Source organism: Bison bison, unplaced genomic scaffold (genome assembly GCF_000754665.1).
Source record: "Bison bison bison isolate TAMUID 2011002044 unplaced genomic scaffold, Bison_UMD1.0 scf7180017864535, whole genome shotgun sequence".
NCBI classification, from domain to species: Eukaryota; Metazoa; Chordata; class Mammalia; order Artiodactyla; family Bovidae; genus Bison; species Bison bison.
The window spans coordinates 5336942-5354033 of NW_011495084.1; positions in this window are offsets into that span (position 1 = coordinate 5336942).

Consider the following 17092-nt stretch of genomic DNA (forward strand, 5'->3'; position numbering starts at 1 on the left):
CCACACTGTTCTCCATAGTGGCTGTACTAGTTTGCATTCCCACCAACAGTGTAAGAGGGTTCCCTTTTCTCCACACCCTCTCCAGCATTTATTATTTGTAGACTTTTGGATCGCAGCCATTCTGACTGGTGTGAAATGGCTTTTTAATAGGCTGTCTAGGTTGGTCATAAGTTTCCTTCCAAGGAGTAAGTGTCTTTTAATTTCATGGCTGCAGTCACCATCTGCAGTGATTTTGGAGCCCAGAAAAATAAAGTCAGCCACTGTTTCCCCATCTATTTTCCATGAAGTGATGGGACCAGATGCCATGATCTTAGTTTGCTGAATGTTGAGTTTTAAGCCAACTTTTCCACTCTCCTCTTTCACCTTCATCAAGAGGTTTTATAGTTCCTCTTCACTTTCTGCCATAAGGGTGGTGTCATCTGCATATCTGAGGTTATTGATATTTCTCCCAGCAATCTTGATTCCAGCTTGTGCTTCTTCCAGCCCAGCGTTTTTCATGATGTACTCTGCATATAAGTTAAATAAGCAGGATGACGATATACAGCCTTGACATACTCCTCTCCCAATTTAGAACCAGTCTATTGTTCCATGTCCAGTTCTAACTGTTGCTTCTTAACCTGCATACAGATTTCTCAAGAGGCAGATCAGTGGTCTGGTATGCCCATCTCTTGAAGAATTTTCCAAAGTTTATTGTGATCCACACAGTCAAAGGCTTTGGCTTAGTCAATAACCAGAAATATATGTTTTTCTGGAACTCTCTGGCGTTTTTGATGATCCAGTCGATGTTGGCAATTTGATCTCTGGTTCCTCTGCCTTTTCTAAAGCCAGCTTGAATATCTGGAAGTTCACAGTTCACGTATTGCTGAAGCATGGCTTGGAGAATTTTGAGCATTACTTTACTAGCGTGTGAGATAAGTGCATACATATTTTTAAAAAGTGTCAAAAAGGGAAATGAAAATTTCAATTCACAGTTAAAATTCTAGACCTTGAAAATAATAGGAAAAGTTAAATGAAAATAATGTATGAATATGGAAAATGAAATATTGTCATCTATAAAATACAAAGCTCTTCCATATTAATAAGTGATGTCACAGTAGATATGAATGAATATTTTACAGAAAATTTAAGAAATAAATTCTAAAAATATAAATGTCACTTTGTGTTACAGTACAAGTCAATGAGATGGATTTTAACCAATGCAAAAGACAAATATTTTCAATGCAATAATAATTTCCAGTATATTTTAAATGGGCATTCTCAAAAGACTATTTGTAGCAATATAAATTGGTAAAATTTTTGAAAATTCTTCTTCAATGTCTGAAGTCACTCAGTGTTCAAATTCTTTTCTAGCAATCTTCTGAGTATTTTTACAAAGGCAAAAATCAAAAGTGTGACAAAATTTTATGTATACTGAGGCTAATCACAGTTATTTAGATAAACTTCAAATATAATATTCAATATTAAAAAAAGAGTTTCTTATACTTGCATAGTTTATATAACCAACATTATATGGTAATCTAAAGCAAAAGTGTTAGTCAATTAGTTGCATCCGACTCTGTGAGACCCCGTGGACTGTAACCCACCAGGCTCCTCTGTCAATGAATTCTCTAGGCAAGAATACTGGAATGGGTAGTCATTCCCTTCTCCAGGGGGCTTTTCTGACCCAGGTCTCCTGCACTGGGGGCAGATTCTTTACCATCTGAGGCACCAGGGAAGCCATTATATGTATGTATACACATATTTTATTTTTGCATTGTAATATGTGTAAACAATAATGAAACAATTGTGAACATTTCTACATTGTGTTTCTTTAATTCTACACAGTACTAATTAGAGAAGACATTGCAAAAATTGTGACAATGCAGAGACTATTAAACAGTAAAATGAATTATTAAACATGTAATAAATGTGATTTGGTTTATCAATAAGAACTGATAATTTCTAGCATTGTTTGATTTGATTTACTGAAATTTTACACCAACTCTATAGATTAAAGCTATAATTTTGTGAGTTTTTCACCTTGAGAAGTAAAGGGGCATATTTTTCCATACTGACAGTTATTTAGCAAAAGATAAAGAAATTTTTATGAAATCTACTACTTTAGAAACACAAGATGTTCAGCATTTCTGTACTTATTGGAATGTTTTTTGTTATATAGTAATAAATAAAAAGTGCAACTACAGTCAAGACAGAAAAAAATCTTATTTGTGTTGATTTTCTATCTCCCTCTCTACTTTGGATATTTTAATTCAACACCATGAAAAAGTGAATGGGAAATTTCTTTATATTAGATGTTAAATCAAGGAACAGATTGGTTATATATCATGTCTTAAAAAACCCTCAATATAAATGTTGTGCTCATGGCCATTATTAACAGCCATCTTCATTCTTGACTCTGGTTTGGACATTTTAGTGAGAAGATGCAGTTTTAACAAATGCTGATAGCTTTAAAAAAAAAACACACAAAGTGATATAAATGTTACATTTTTAGGTAGAATTTCACTTTAAAAGCTATTTTTAAGTAGGAGGATTGCTTTTAACTGGAAACCAGAAAACCTGCCAAGCATATGTCATAAGTGGATATTTTTAAAAAATGTTAGTAAATTCAGTCACTGATTGATATGCTTTGAAAGACTGTTCACTTAGGAGAAATCCCTGTTTGCAGTGCTAGAGCATAAGATGGAAAAGGAGAGGAAATAAACTAGCTTAAATCATTTACAGAAGATTTGCAGAGGCAGTAATAATTTTACCTTTAAAAAATTATCAGTGAATGAAATTAGTGCTGGTGAAACCAAGGGATGGAAGCCAAGTACATGTTGGCTGGTGTTCAGTCTATTGCCTCACATCTCTGCCAACAATACTTAGCTCTGACCTTGAAACACCTGTTTGTTAGAAAGGACTGTCTGTCAAATTGAAATACGTAAAAATTCCTCTGTGCTTTGAGAATGAATAATAGAATGAAGTCCTAAACTCTCTTTTCTTCTATAATCTGAGCAGTTAAACAAAATTTTTAATGATTAAGCTAATTGGTTAGTTCATTAGCCATCTTTTCAGTTACCAAATCTTGTGTTTATAGGAAAAATATTATTTTAAAATGTAAAACAAACCAAATAAAAACTTCCTAAGGGAGGATTAGAAATTGTACAGTATTTATTTAATGCATTTAATTAATTTATATATTATAGTATATATGTATATGTATAATTGAATCACTTTTCTATATACTTAGCACATTATAAATCAACCATACTATTGATTTTTAAGGTTGAGATTTTTAGATTTTTAAGATTAATCTTTGTAATATTAATCTTTTTAAGATTATTCTCCATTATAGGTTATTATAAGATATTGAATATAGTTCCCTATGCTCTGCAGTAGATTCTTCCATTATCCTTCTCCACCTTTGGTAACCATAAGAATACTTCCTACTCTGTGAGTCTCTTTCCATTTTGTAAATAAGTTCATATATATATCTATCTATATATATATTTAGATTCCACATATAAGTGATACAATGTGATAATTGTCTCTCTCTCTCTGACTTCTTTACATTGTATAATAATCTCTAGGTCCATCCCTTTAGGTGTGTTATTATTTCTTTTTTATGGCTGAGTAGTATTCCATTGTAAATAGAGAACAGTTTTGCCACAAATCACATATCTTTTTTTTTTGGGGGGGTGGTCCATCACCTAGAGTAAAGGAAACAAAAGATAAACCAAACAAATGGGACCTAATTGAACTTAAAATCTTTTATGCAGCAAAAGAAACCCTAAACAATGCAAAAAGTAAGCCTATGGAAGGGTGAAAATAACTTGCAAACAATGCAACTGGCAAGGGATTAATCTCAACATAAACAGTTCATGCACCTCAATTTTCCAAAAAACAAACCCAGCCAAGAAATGGGCAGAAGATATAAATAGACATTTCTCCAAGAAATACAGATAGCCAACAGACACATGAAACAATGCTCAGTATTCTTATTATTAGAGAAATGGAAATCAAAAGTATAATGAGGTACCATCTCGGACTAGTCAGGATGGCCATCATTAAAAAGTCTACTATAGCACAGGGAATTCTACTCAGTATTCTCTAATAACCTATATAGGAAAAGAGCCTGAAAAAGAATATATGTATATAGTATTTTTTATATTAAACATATATATATATAGTATGTATTTGTTGTAAACCTGACACTAATACAACACTGTAAATTAACTATATGCCAATTAAATAAAAATTTAAAAATATTTAAGTCTGTAAGTAATAAATGCCTAATGGGGTGTGAAGAAAGGAAAACCCTCCTAAACAGTTGGTGGGAATGCAAATTTGTGTATATATTTTTCACTTTTCCAATTAACTTTAAATTCAATTTGTCAACATCCACAAAATTGCTTAATGAGATTTTGTTTGGAATTGTATTGAACAATAGCTACTTATTTTGATGCATAATCATTGACCATATAAATGATTTTTATAAACAAATATAGGCAAGCAATACATGCATGTGTGCTTGTTGAAAATATTTAAAACATATAGAACTAATTATTACTTTATTGTACAGATGTAATTGTAATTTCAGTACCTTGGTGTACTTGTGGACAATTATCTGTGTATTTACAAATGCACACTTCATTTGTGCACAACCTTGATGGATTTAGAGGAGAGAGAACATTGAGAGAATGAATTAGAGAAATTGTCATTTTATATTCACTTTATTTTACTATCTCTATTGTTCTAACAAAACTTTTGCTGGGAAAAAAGTGAAAGTTTGCTCAGCTAATCCCCACATATGTAGGCATTAATGTGTGTGGGTGCTAAGTCACTTTAGTCATGTCTATGGACTATAGCCTGCCAGACTCCTCTGTCTATGAGGATTCTCCAGACAAGAATACTGGAGTGGGTTGCCATGCCTTCCCCCCTAAAATCTTCCTGACTTAGGAATGAAACCACATATCTTATGACTCCTGCATTCACAGGTGGATTCACAGTGGTGCTACCTGGGAGGCCCATAGACATTAGTATTCTGTGAAAAATTCTTAATTATGGAGTTTAATATAAGAGTTCTGTACATGCAGGTGTATCCATCAGGAATATTTCTTTAATGCAGTATATTTATTTTTTATGCACATACATAAAACTGTAGTGTAAATATAAATTGAATTAAGAAACGATGTGGAAAAATTAGAAAACAGTTTGTTCTCTAAAAGAAATATTTCTCTAGAAATTTTGTACTTAGTGTAATTAATTATTGTCTCCTAACTTGTTTGTATCAGTTTATAAGGATTAGGAAAAGAAGTTTGAGTATCACAGCATACAAAAACAACTTGTGCCTTACAAAATGAAAAGGATCATTTATTTCTTGGATCCTGGATCACCTGGTTTTCTTGGTACAAGCTTCTGAGTTGTATAAAAAATATGCATTTGTTTCTCAATTTTTTCTTAGACTCTAAATAAATTTTATCATGTGCCTAAAATGAAACACATTGTAAATATTTAAAATGTTTCATCTTATGGGCAAAAATGTAGAGTAAATGCACTTTTCCCTGAATTAAGGTATTTCAAATGTTTGGCAGAGTATACGTTCATATTCAGACTGAATTTTTTTCTTTTCTGTCTTTAACTTAAATATACACATGCAAGTTCAGTTATTTAAAAGAGGAAGGTATGATTCATTAATGGTGATTTTAAAATGATCTCAAGTCTCCTTGGCATCAAAAACATCCTTCCTAAGCAACTTTTTAATTAACCAATTGTAAATACATCTGTAATATGGAGAGATTTAAATTTCTAGCAAATTATATATGGACCTGAAAATTAAGAAATTATATTTGGCATTACCCATTTTTAGTTAAATTGATCCTAAACCTTAGGAATATAGATGAAAATGTGGTTCCAATTCTGTAGTCATTGAAAAAAATAAAACCTGCAGTAATTTACATTTTGTGTTTAATGCCTCTAAAAGCTATAACATTAGCATTTCCTACAACTTATTTTTAAACTTAAAAACCTATTTGCTCCTTCAGAATTTGAAGCAAACTCTAGCAGGTAATTTTCAACTTTCCTTTGAAAAGTGAAGGTGGGTTTCCCTGGCGGCTCAAAGGTAAAGAAGCTGCCCGCAATGCAGGAGAAACAGGTTTTATCCTTGGGTCAGGAAGATCCCCTGGAGAAGGAAATAGCAACCCACTCTCTTTATCATCTGGGCCAGCTGTTGTAATATTTTGTATATCTGATGCCAACAGGCAACTCACTGGAAAAGACCCTCATGATGGGAAAGTTCAGTTCAGTCACTCAGTCATGTCCGACTCTTTGTGACCCCATGGACTGCATCACACCAGGCTTCCCTGTCCACCACCAACTCCTGGAGCTTGCTCAAACTCATGTCCATCAGGTTGGTGATGCCATCCAACCATCTCATCTTCTGTCACCCCCTTCTCTTTCTACCTTCAATTTTTCCCAGCATCAGGGTCTTTTCCAAGGAGTCAGTTCTTTGTATCAGGTGGCTAAAGTATTGGAGCTTCTGCTTCAGCATCAGTCCTTTCAATGAATATTCAGGACTGATTTCCTTTAGGATTGACTGGTTGGATCTCTTTGCAGTCCAAGGGACTCTCAAGAGTCTTCCCCAACACCACAGTTCAAAAGCATCAATTCTTCGGTGCTCAGTTTTCTTTATAGTCCAACTCACACTTCCATACATGACTCCTGGAAAATCCATAGCTTTTACTAGATGGACCTTTGTCAGCAAAGTATTGTCTCTGCTTTTTCATATGCTGTCTAGGTTGATCATAGCTTTTCTTCCAAAAAGCAAGTGTCTTTTAATGTTGGGAAAGAGTTAAGGCAAAAGAGTAAGGGAGCAGCAGGGGATGAGTTGGTTAGGTTGCATCAGTGACTCTATGGACATGATTTTGAGCAAACTCAGGAAGCTACTGGGTGATAGAGGAGCCTGTCATGCTGCAGTCCATAGGGTTGTAAAGACTTGAACACAATGACTGAACAACAACAGCATTGAATAATAATAATGCTACACACCTGGAAGAAATGAATAAACTTTTCACAAGAGGACAGCATCTTTAAACAGTTGTTGTTCAGTTGCTGTCATTTCCAATATTTCTGAACGTATCCTTTTGATATTTTTCTCTTGCTCACAGATTTGCTGCTACAAAACTACTAAGATAAAATTTCTCATATGTACTTTGTGTATACAAATTAAGACCTTCTCCTCCCCAGGTTATATTAATATGTCTAAAAATAGAAGTATCTGAAAAATAAGGTATTGTCAAATTATTTTCATCAGTGTTTCTCTGTTGCACCTGCTTATCAACTACTACAATATTCAGATTTCTTTGCTTTTAAAAAATTTTTACTGACCTATTACATTTAAGTAGAAGCATTGTTTTATTCTATTTCTGATTATAAATTAACTAAAAAAATTTCACTTGATTCTCAATTATTTGTATGCCTTATCCTCAAATAACTTTAGAAAAATTCATCTGTTTTCCTTTGGGCTGTTTATCTTTGTCTTAAAAATGTGTGAACTATATTGTACACATGTATAAAATACATACTATAATGTACAGCATATGATACATACATATATTCTTTAGTGTGTGTATGTATGTATATACATTCATAATGTGACTCTTTTAGATATGTATGGCACTGTATTCCCAGTTTGAGTCTTGTCTTTTTACTTTTCTTATGACATCCTTAATATTTAGATATTTGTAATTTTAGAAATGTAGAACTCAATATAATTTCTGTTGGTTTGTGTCCTTTCTTAATTTAATTTCTTGATGTGGTACATTTTTTAAAGTATTTATTGAATTTTTTGCAGTACTGTTTCTGTTTTATGTTGTGATTTTTTGCCCTTGAGGCATGCAAGATCTTAGCTCCCCAACCAGGGATTGAACCCACATCCCCTGCAATGAAAGGCAAGGTCTTCCAATTGGAAGGCAAAGTCTTCCATTGACCACCAAGGAGGTCCCTCCTTTCCTAAATAAAAAATCACAGATTTATGTGCATATACTCTATATATGGAGCAGAAACTCCAGTGCTTCGGTCACCTAATTGGAAGAACCGAGTCACTGGAAAAGAACTTGATGCTGGGAAAGACTGAGGGCAGAAGAGGGTGGCAGAGGATGAGATGGTAGAATGTCATGACTGACTCAAAGGACACAGTTTGAACAAACTCCAGGAGACAGTGAAGCATAGGAAAACCTGGTGTGCTGTAGTACATGGGGTTGCAGAGTTGGACAAGACTTAGCGACTAAAAAACAGCTCTATATATGTAGACTATATATATTTAAAGTTGTATAGACTTTCCTTTAACATTTAACTAATGAAGATGTTATAATTTTATTTTTCAGTGTGGCTTTCTGTCTATTTAATAGGACTTCATTTCATTAATGATCTTTTATGCCAACCTCTGTTTATGGTATTTCCAGAAGATATTAAACTGTTCCCAATCTCTATATTTAATCTAATCTATTCCTGTCCTAGTGATATGCTGTTCCTGTGTTACTTAATATAGCTTTATATTCTCAGGATATACATCTTTGAATATACTGGGGATTTTATTCATTTTTAACTTCCATTGGAACTCTTAAGTTTTTCTGTTAAATGTCCCTCTCTATAAACTTCAGTCCTCTTCACTTATATTTTATGTTTTCTTTTTCTTTATGTCTTATACTAAATTTTTATGCTTTTTCCTCTCAGTAATTATCTATTCAATTGAGTCTAACCTGATTGTAAATCCTCCTATATTCCACTTAGAATATTTTTAAATTCTAGAAACTGTATATGGTCTTTTCCGAAACACAATGATGGATATTTTCATCATTCCCTTATCCTTTTTTTTTCTTTTTCATTTTTTTTTATGGAAAGACTTTAATTTAATTTAATTTTTAATATAAATTTACTTATTTTAATTGGAGGCTAATTACTTTATAATATTGTATTGGTTTTGCCATACATCAACATGAATCCACCACAGGTGTACATATGTTCCCCATCCTGAACCCCCCTCTCACCTCCCTCCCTGTACCATCTCTCTGGGTCATCCCAGTGCACCAGCCCCAAGCATCCTGTATCATGCATCAAACCTGGTCTAGCGATTTGTTTCACATATGATATTATACATGTTTCAATACCACTCTCCCAAATCATCCCACCCTCTCCCTTTCCCACAGAGTCCAAAATACTGTTCTATACATCTGTGTCTCTTTTGCTGTCTCGCATACAGGGTCATCGTTACCATCTTTCTAAATTCCATATATATGCATTAGTATAATGTATTGGTGTTTTTCTTTCTGGCTTACTTCACTCTGTATAATAGGCTCCAGTTTCATCCACCTCTTTAGAACTGATTCAAATGCATTTTTTAATGGCTGAGTAATACTCCATTGTGTATGTACCACAGGTTTTTTATCCATTCGTCTGCTCATGGACATCTAGGTTGCTTCCATGTCATGGCTATTATAAACAGTGCTGCGATGAACATTGGAGTACACGTGTCTCTTTCAATTCTGGTTTCCTCGATGTGTATGCCCAGTAATGGGATTGCTGGGTCATAAGGCAGTTCTATTCCAGTTTTTTAAGGAATCTCCACACTGTTCTCCATAGTGGCTGTACTAGTTTGCATTCTCACTAAGAGTATGAGTGTTCCCTTTTCTCCGCACCCTCTCCAGCATTTATTGCTTGTAGACTTTTGGGTCACAGCCATTCTGACTGGCATGAAATGATACCTCATTGTGGTTTTGATTTGCATTTCTCTGATATGAGTGATGTTGAGCATCTTTTCATGTGTTTGTTAGCCATCTGTATGTCTTCTTTGGAGAAGTGTCTATTTAGTTTTTTGGCCCATTTTTTGATTGGGTCATTTATTTTTCTGGAGTTGAGCTGCAGGAGTTACTTGTATATTTTTGAGATTAAGTTTTTGTCTCATTTTATTTTAAATATACCAGTGTGTACATGTCAATCCCAAACTCCCAATCTGTCCTCCCCTCCCCCCACTCTTTTTTCCTGGTAACCATAACTTTGTTCTCTAAGTCTGTGAGTCTGTTTTGTAAATAAATTCATTTACATTGTTTTTGTTTAGATTCTGCATATAAGGCATGTCATATGATATGTCTTTCTCTGTCTGACTTATTTCACTTAGTATGATGATCTTCAGTTCCATCCATATTACGGCAAATGAAAGTATTTCACTCTCTTTGATGTGAATAATATTCTATTATATATATTATATGTACCATATCTTCTTTATCCATTCATCTGCTGTTGGACATTTAGATTTCTTCCATGATTTGGCTCTTGTAAACAGTGTTGCAGTGAACAATGGGGTTCATGTATCTTTTCAAACTATATTTTTCCATGGGATATATTCCCAAGAGTGGAATTGCTGGATCATATGATAGATCTATTTTTAGTATTTTAAGGAAACTTCATAGCAATCTCCATACTGGCGGCGCAAGCTTACATTTCCACTAACATTTTAGGAGAGTTCTGTTTTCTCCACACCCTGTCCAACATTTATTGTTTGCAAATTTTCATGTGGTGGCCACTCTGACTAGTAAGAGATGAAGTCCCTTTGTAGTTTTGATTTGCATTTCTCCAATAACTGATGATGTTGAGTGTCTTTTCCTGTGTCTCTTGGCTGTCTGTATGTCTTTGGAGAAATGCCTCATTAGGTCTTCTGCCCATTTTTTGATTGGCTTGTTTGTTTATTTATGTAGCTTTATATATGAAGCTACATGAGCTGTTTGCAAATTTTGGAGATTAATCCTTTGTCAGTAGCATTGTTTACAAATATTTTCTCTCATTCTGTGTGATGTCTTCTCATTTTGTTTATGGTTTCCTTTCCTAGGCTAAAGTTTTTGAGTTTAATTAAATCCTATTTGTTTATTTTTTGTATTTATTTCCATTACTCTGGGAGATGGATTGTAAAATATATCACTGCAATTTACATCAGAGTATGTTCTGCCTGTTTTCCTCTAAGAGTTTTACAGTGTCCAATCTTATGGTTAGATCTTTAATATATTTTGAGTTTATTTTTTTACATGGTGTTAAAAAATGTTCAAATTTCACTTTTTTTTCCCCCCACTGGGAAGCTGTCCAGTTTTCCCAGCAGAATTTTTTGAAGAGACTGTCTCTCCTCCCTGTTATAGTCCTGCCTCATTGGTCACATATTAATTGGCCACACGTGTGTGGGTTTCTTTCTGGGCTTCCTATCCTTTCCTTATTTCATTGTTGTTGTTTAGTCACTAAGTTGTGTCTGACTCTTTTGTGACCTCATTGATTGTAGCCTGCCAGACTCTTCTATCCATGGGATTTTCCAGGCAAAAATGCGAGAGTGGGTTGTCATTTCTTTCTCCAGGGGACCTTCTTGATCCAGGGATCAAAGCTGTGTCTCCTGCACCGGCAGGTGGATTCTTTACCACTGAGCATGCATGCTCAGTCTCTTCAGTCCTGTCCCACTTTTTGCGATCCCACGGACTGTAGCCTGCCAGGCTTCTCTCTCCATGGGATTCTCCAGGCAAGAATACTGGAGTCGATTGGCATTGCCTTCTCAAGGGGAATCTTCCAGACCCAGGGATGGAACCCGCATCTTTTACATCTCCTGCATTGGCAGGCGGGTTCTTTACTACCAGCGCCACCTGGGAGCCAACAGGGAAGCTCTGTTTATTCCATGCTTTCTTCTTAAGCCTCTGTTATTTTTTTTAAACAAAGTAAATATATTTATTTAATAATTGTTTTATAATTCTTACATCTCTGCAAGTCTGAATTTGCTGCCTGATATTTCTTGGCTTTGTGTACCTTGGTTTTGTGTGTGTTGTGACTTGCTTTTTGCACTTTATTCTACCTGTGAGAATCTTTGACGCATGCAGAAAAGTTATACTTTTGCTTCTACCCGGCATATGGGTTACACAAATCTAAGAACAGTTTAAAAGGGAAATATTTGTTATAGACTTGAAGAAATAACATAGATTTTGTGAAATTTGTTACCATGGTTAGATGAGGTCTGTTTCGTGATTATAATCTTCAGGGTGGATTTATTTTACCCTTTAAAAAACCCCAATTCATGTGAGACTGTCAAAATCCATTGCTGTCTCTCCTATGGAATGAAACTATTTCCTGGCCTTTGTGGTCCAATCTATATATCAGGGGATTCTATTAGTTATTGAACCCTGGGAAAACTCTAGACATTATTTCTTGCTATTTATTTCCCCAACTTCTTCTCTCTCCTCATAAACCTCTCAGACTGAAAAATTTCAGGTGACCATGTTTTAGCAGAAACCCTCTGGATGAGAAGTCAACTTCTGAATTTTGAATTTGCTTCCTCCAAAAGATTCCCTTTTTAACTTTGTTTGGCTTTTGCTATTCCCCTGTATTCTTGGTAACTTGACAATGCATTTAAAATGAAAATTTCGTAGAATATAAGATATAAAAAAGTTATAAGAATTTTTAGTTGCTTAATGTAAATATCATCCAGGGTATTTATCAAATCTTCTGTATTTTACAAAACAGAAAAATTATCTTCATTTTGTTCCTATGTTTATGCCAACTATTATTAGAGTACCTTATTAGAGGACATATATTAAAATACAAAGAAAATATGCATATGTGAAACCAAAGTCCTCTTCCCAGCTGGCTCATACAGTAAAGAATCTGCCTGCAATGCAGGAGACTAGGTTCAATCCCTGTACTGGGAAGCTCCCTTGGAAGAGGGAATGGCTACCCACTCCAGTATTCTTGCTTGGAGAATTCCATGAACAGAGGAGCCTGAGAGGCTACAGTCCATGGGATTTCAAAGAGTCAAACACGACTGAGTGACTAACTGAAATGAATAGAAAGAAGAACAAAATGCAAAGAAAAAGATATAAATAAAATTTAATTATACTTTATGGACTACTGAAAAGTGTGGGGGGGAAAGTGATATAAAATTATTTTCAACAGTATGAATTAAAAATAAATGTCATTTTTTAAAAAAGTTTCAAAGAAGAAATACTTGACTCAATCTTCATCCTTGTAACTGCTGACATTTTTTTCCCTCCTTATTACACATTTACAGGTTATTTCTTCAACATAAGTGCAATTAAGACTTGATAGAGCACTTGAAAGATCTTATGTTGGTCTTTCTTATCTGCTTGATATAATATAATATTATATGACTAATTAAATATAAAAACTTGAGCATAATTTATTCTGCTTTCAGAGTTTTCTTTTTCATTTGTTCCCTTATTCTTAAATACTTTGAATTTAAATAAAAGACACTTCTTTTAGAAATTCCACCACAATATATACATGAATTTCCAGGGAAGAAGCATATCCTAAGATGTATAAATAGATGATTTTACTACAAATAATTCCTCAGATACATATACAGTTTCAGCAATCAATATCTATTTGGGCAAAATACGTCCTGTGAGCTTAAGATGATGCTGTCCATTCCAGTAAAAGGAGAGTCTTACTACAGCAAAGTATGTCTATTACTGTGTTGTCTTTGGCAACAGAAAATGCTGGAAAAGAAAATAATTATGCAGTTCATTGATAGGTAAAATTATTTTTTTTCTACTGAGAGCATGGCTTTCACAATAGATCTGTGTGCTGATTAAGACTCATGTTGATGTATTTCTTAAATATTTAATTTGAAATGTAAATTGATTGGACAGAAATCAATTACTTTGTGTGTCTTTCCAAGTAGTGTGCACAAGTGGTTATGTATTTTTCCCATTCTCCTAAGCTTTCCTTTGATCATCATTGAAATGCTATTTATATAGAGAAGATCTTCTATTGGTGAATAAAAATTTCCCCTAAGGTTTTCCAGTGCCTTTAGTATTGATATACTGGGGAGAAAGAAAGATTATGAAAATTAATGATACAGATCAACAAGTTTTGTCTTTTCCCTCTTTCCCATGTGTATATTAAGCTAGCATTTAATACACACAGTTGCACCAGAGAAAATTTTACTGGCAATTACGTTGTAAAAGACTGCCAACCCTTTATAATCAATAAAAAGTAGTAACTGTGTCCATAGAAACTTTATTAAAAATTGGTTGCAACAGTGAGACCAAAATCTGAAATAATTTTATGAAAATGTGAAGATGTAGAATATCTCATTTTCATTATTAAAATTCCCACTATATGGTGCCTTAATTTATAACTTTTATACTATTTACTCAAAGTGGCTGTATTTTACAACGAAAAAATTCATGATGTTTCACAATAAGTAAACATGTCAAACATGTTTATAGCTGTCTAAATGAATAATCTTAATGTGATAGGGAAGAAACTTTTCTGTGGATTAATGATGCTGTTATAAGGCAGACAAGAAATTCATTGCTTTGTACGAAGGATGTATTTTTAAAAACATCGGCTAAAAATGGGTATTTTAATAACCAAGTCTTTTAATACTCTAAACAGTTGCCATTTAAAAACAATCTGATATAAATTTATTTTAAAGAGAATGTAGTATAAAGCTCATTTAAAAGAAAATAATCAGTACTTTTGTACATTACATAGTTTTACCAGTGAATCTCTCTTTAAAGAGATTTAGAATTCAACATAAAGCAATTAAGGGAGAACTTTAACAATTTCTAAATTTATACTTGGGCTTTCATTTTATGGTAACATGAAATTTGTATTATAAAGTAAATAGAACTAGTGTGTTTCAATTTCGAATCTGATTCTCTTTCGTGTTTGCTGCTGAGTAACTTGATAATTTGTTTAAGGTCAGCACATAATGAAAGATCTGAAAGACTCTGATTTCCTCCCCACCCCACCTAAGGCACAAAGAACAGAAATAGTACTTGTCTCAGCCTAAATTTTTCTCAAAGAAAATCTTGAGAAAATATAATCTCAGGGAGCAGGAGTGCAAGCCATGGGGAGTGAAAATGAGAAAGGTGAAAAAGGCAACATAAGGATATTATATGGATTTGACAAGTAGCTTTCCTGGTAACTCAGACAGTAAGAAGCCTGCCTGCAATATGGGAGACCCAAGTTTCATCCCTGGGTTGGGAAGATCGCCTGGAGGAGGGCATGGAACCCACTCCAGTATTCTTATCTGAAGAATCCATGAACTGTAGCTGAAATCTGGCCGGCTATAGTCCATGGGGTCAGAAAGAGTCAGACACGATTGAGTGACTAACAGTTTCACTTCAGTGCTACAGGCAACTCTGTTTTATGTCCTGAGGATGTTCTAAGAGCCAAAACATCTCAGAACTGTGCACCGGAGGGTCCAAAGTGAGGATATATTCATCTTTTCATTCTCATACCTAAGGGCTGAAGATGACCCCACGGACTTTGATTACTGCATATTTCTGATTTGAACATATGCGCATGATGAGCAATTTCTCATGTGTTCCCCTTCTGTAATTTCAGGGAAAGTCCCTGGCAGGATGCAAGGGTGAGGTACTATCGGTTATATCTTCATGAAGCTGGTCAAAATGTACATCAGCTATTACCATTGCAGTGGCTAGAGTATGAAATAAGGCCAATAAGATTTTGAAGTTCTCTCTAAGGTTATACATAAGGAGCCTATAATATTCTTTTTATATTTCAGTTTTATTTTGCTATGCAAAATACAACCAAGATAGCCTCTTCAAAGTCAGGCATAAACATGAATCTTTTCAATTAAGCTTGAATGTCCCTAAATTATACTCCCACTAGTTCCATAATTTCTTCCATTGTTGACATTTTGTGTCAAATATAATATAACTAAATTTACTTGCTGTTGTTATTGCAAGTACATTTTTATATTTTGCAAATGTGTTTCAAACTAGACCTCTAAAAAAGTCCACATAAAGAAGACTCAGTACAATATTGTCATTTAAGACACTTTCAAAATATTGGCTGCCTATGAAATTCTCCTGCTATAGTTTTGGATATGATAGTTTTAATTTTTTACTACTGAAATGCTTGAAAATGATGTTTCTTTCATTAATCTTGAGATTCTCTTTGAGATTTTTATTGATCTTGGCCGACTATTGAGTCCTAAATTCCTTCTTGAATTTGGAGGGCAGCTCCTTTTCCAAGTATGGAATCAGGAAGCTTCTATATCCAAAATAAGATTCCTATAGCCATGAGTCATCAGGCTTAAAATGATGATATGAGGATAATTCTTATAAATAGAGTTTTCCTATTTCTCTTTTTGGAAGTCCTGTATGTATTTTTAAACAGCAGAATCCGTTGGCAAATTGTGAGGTTGGGTTTGTGGAAACTCCCTGTTTGGCTGGCTTTGGGACAGTTTGTTGAACCATAAGTTCTGATCATTCGAAGGTTAGCTACAGTTACTCCTGCCTTTCTAAGTAAATTTCAGTTAAAAGTTCTTAAAGTATATCTTTCTTTGGCATTATTCAGAGGAGTTTTAAGGCCACCATTTTTTAAAAATAAATTTTGAGTCTCATTTTCTGTTGTATTATGAATTTGTGGCTGATATGAAAATTGACACCTTTAATGACTTTCTGTTTAAATTCTGTAAAACATACTTGAATCAGAGGAGATGTGATTGTCCTTTTTTTTTTTTTTCTTTTTTTGTACTTTTCCCAAGACTAAGTATTTATTACAAGTGAACATTTATGCTCCTTTCAAAAGCATATTCTGAAATTCCAATGCAATAAAAAGGTTGTGAGGAGAATTGTGAGCCAAATATTGAGTTTCTAAACAATAAGTTAAGGCATTGGTAGAAGCATATACTTTTTACCTGATTAATCTCAAGTAAGTGTCATATAGAGGAGCAATAACATCATGTGAAATTCCCACATGATGATATTATCACTAGAATTACAATCAGATCAGATCAGATCAGTCGCTCAGTCGTGTCCGACTCTTTGCGACCCCATGAATTGCAGCACGCCAGGCCTCCCTGTCCATCACCAACTCCCAGAGTTCACTGAGACTCACGTCCATTGAGTCAGTGATGCCATCCAGCCCTCTCATCCTCTGTCGTCCCCTTCTCCTCCTGCCCCCAATCCCTCCCAGCATCAGAGTCTTTTCCAGTGAGTCAACTCTTCTCATCAGGCAGCCAAAGTGCTGGAGTTTCAGCTTCAGCATCATTCCTTCAAAAGAAATCCCAGGGCTGATCTCCTTCCAAATGGAC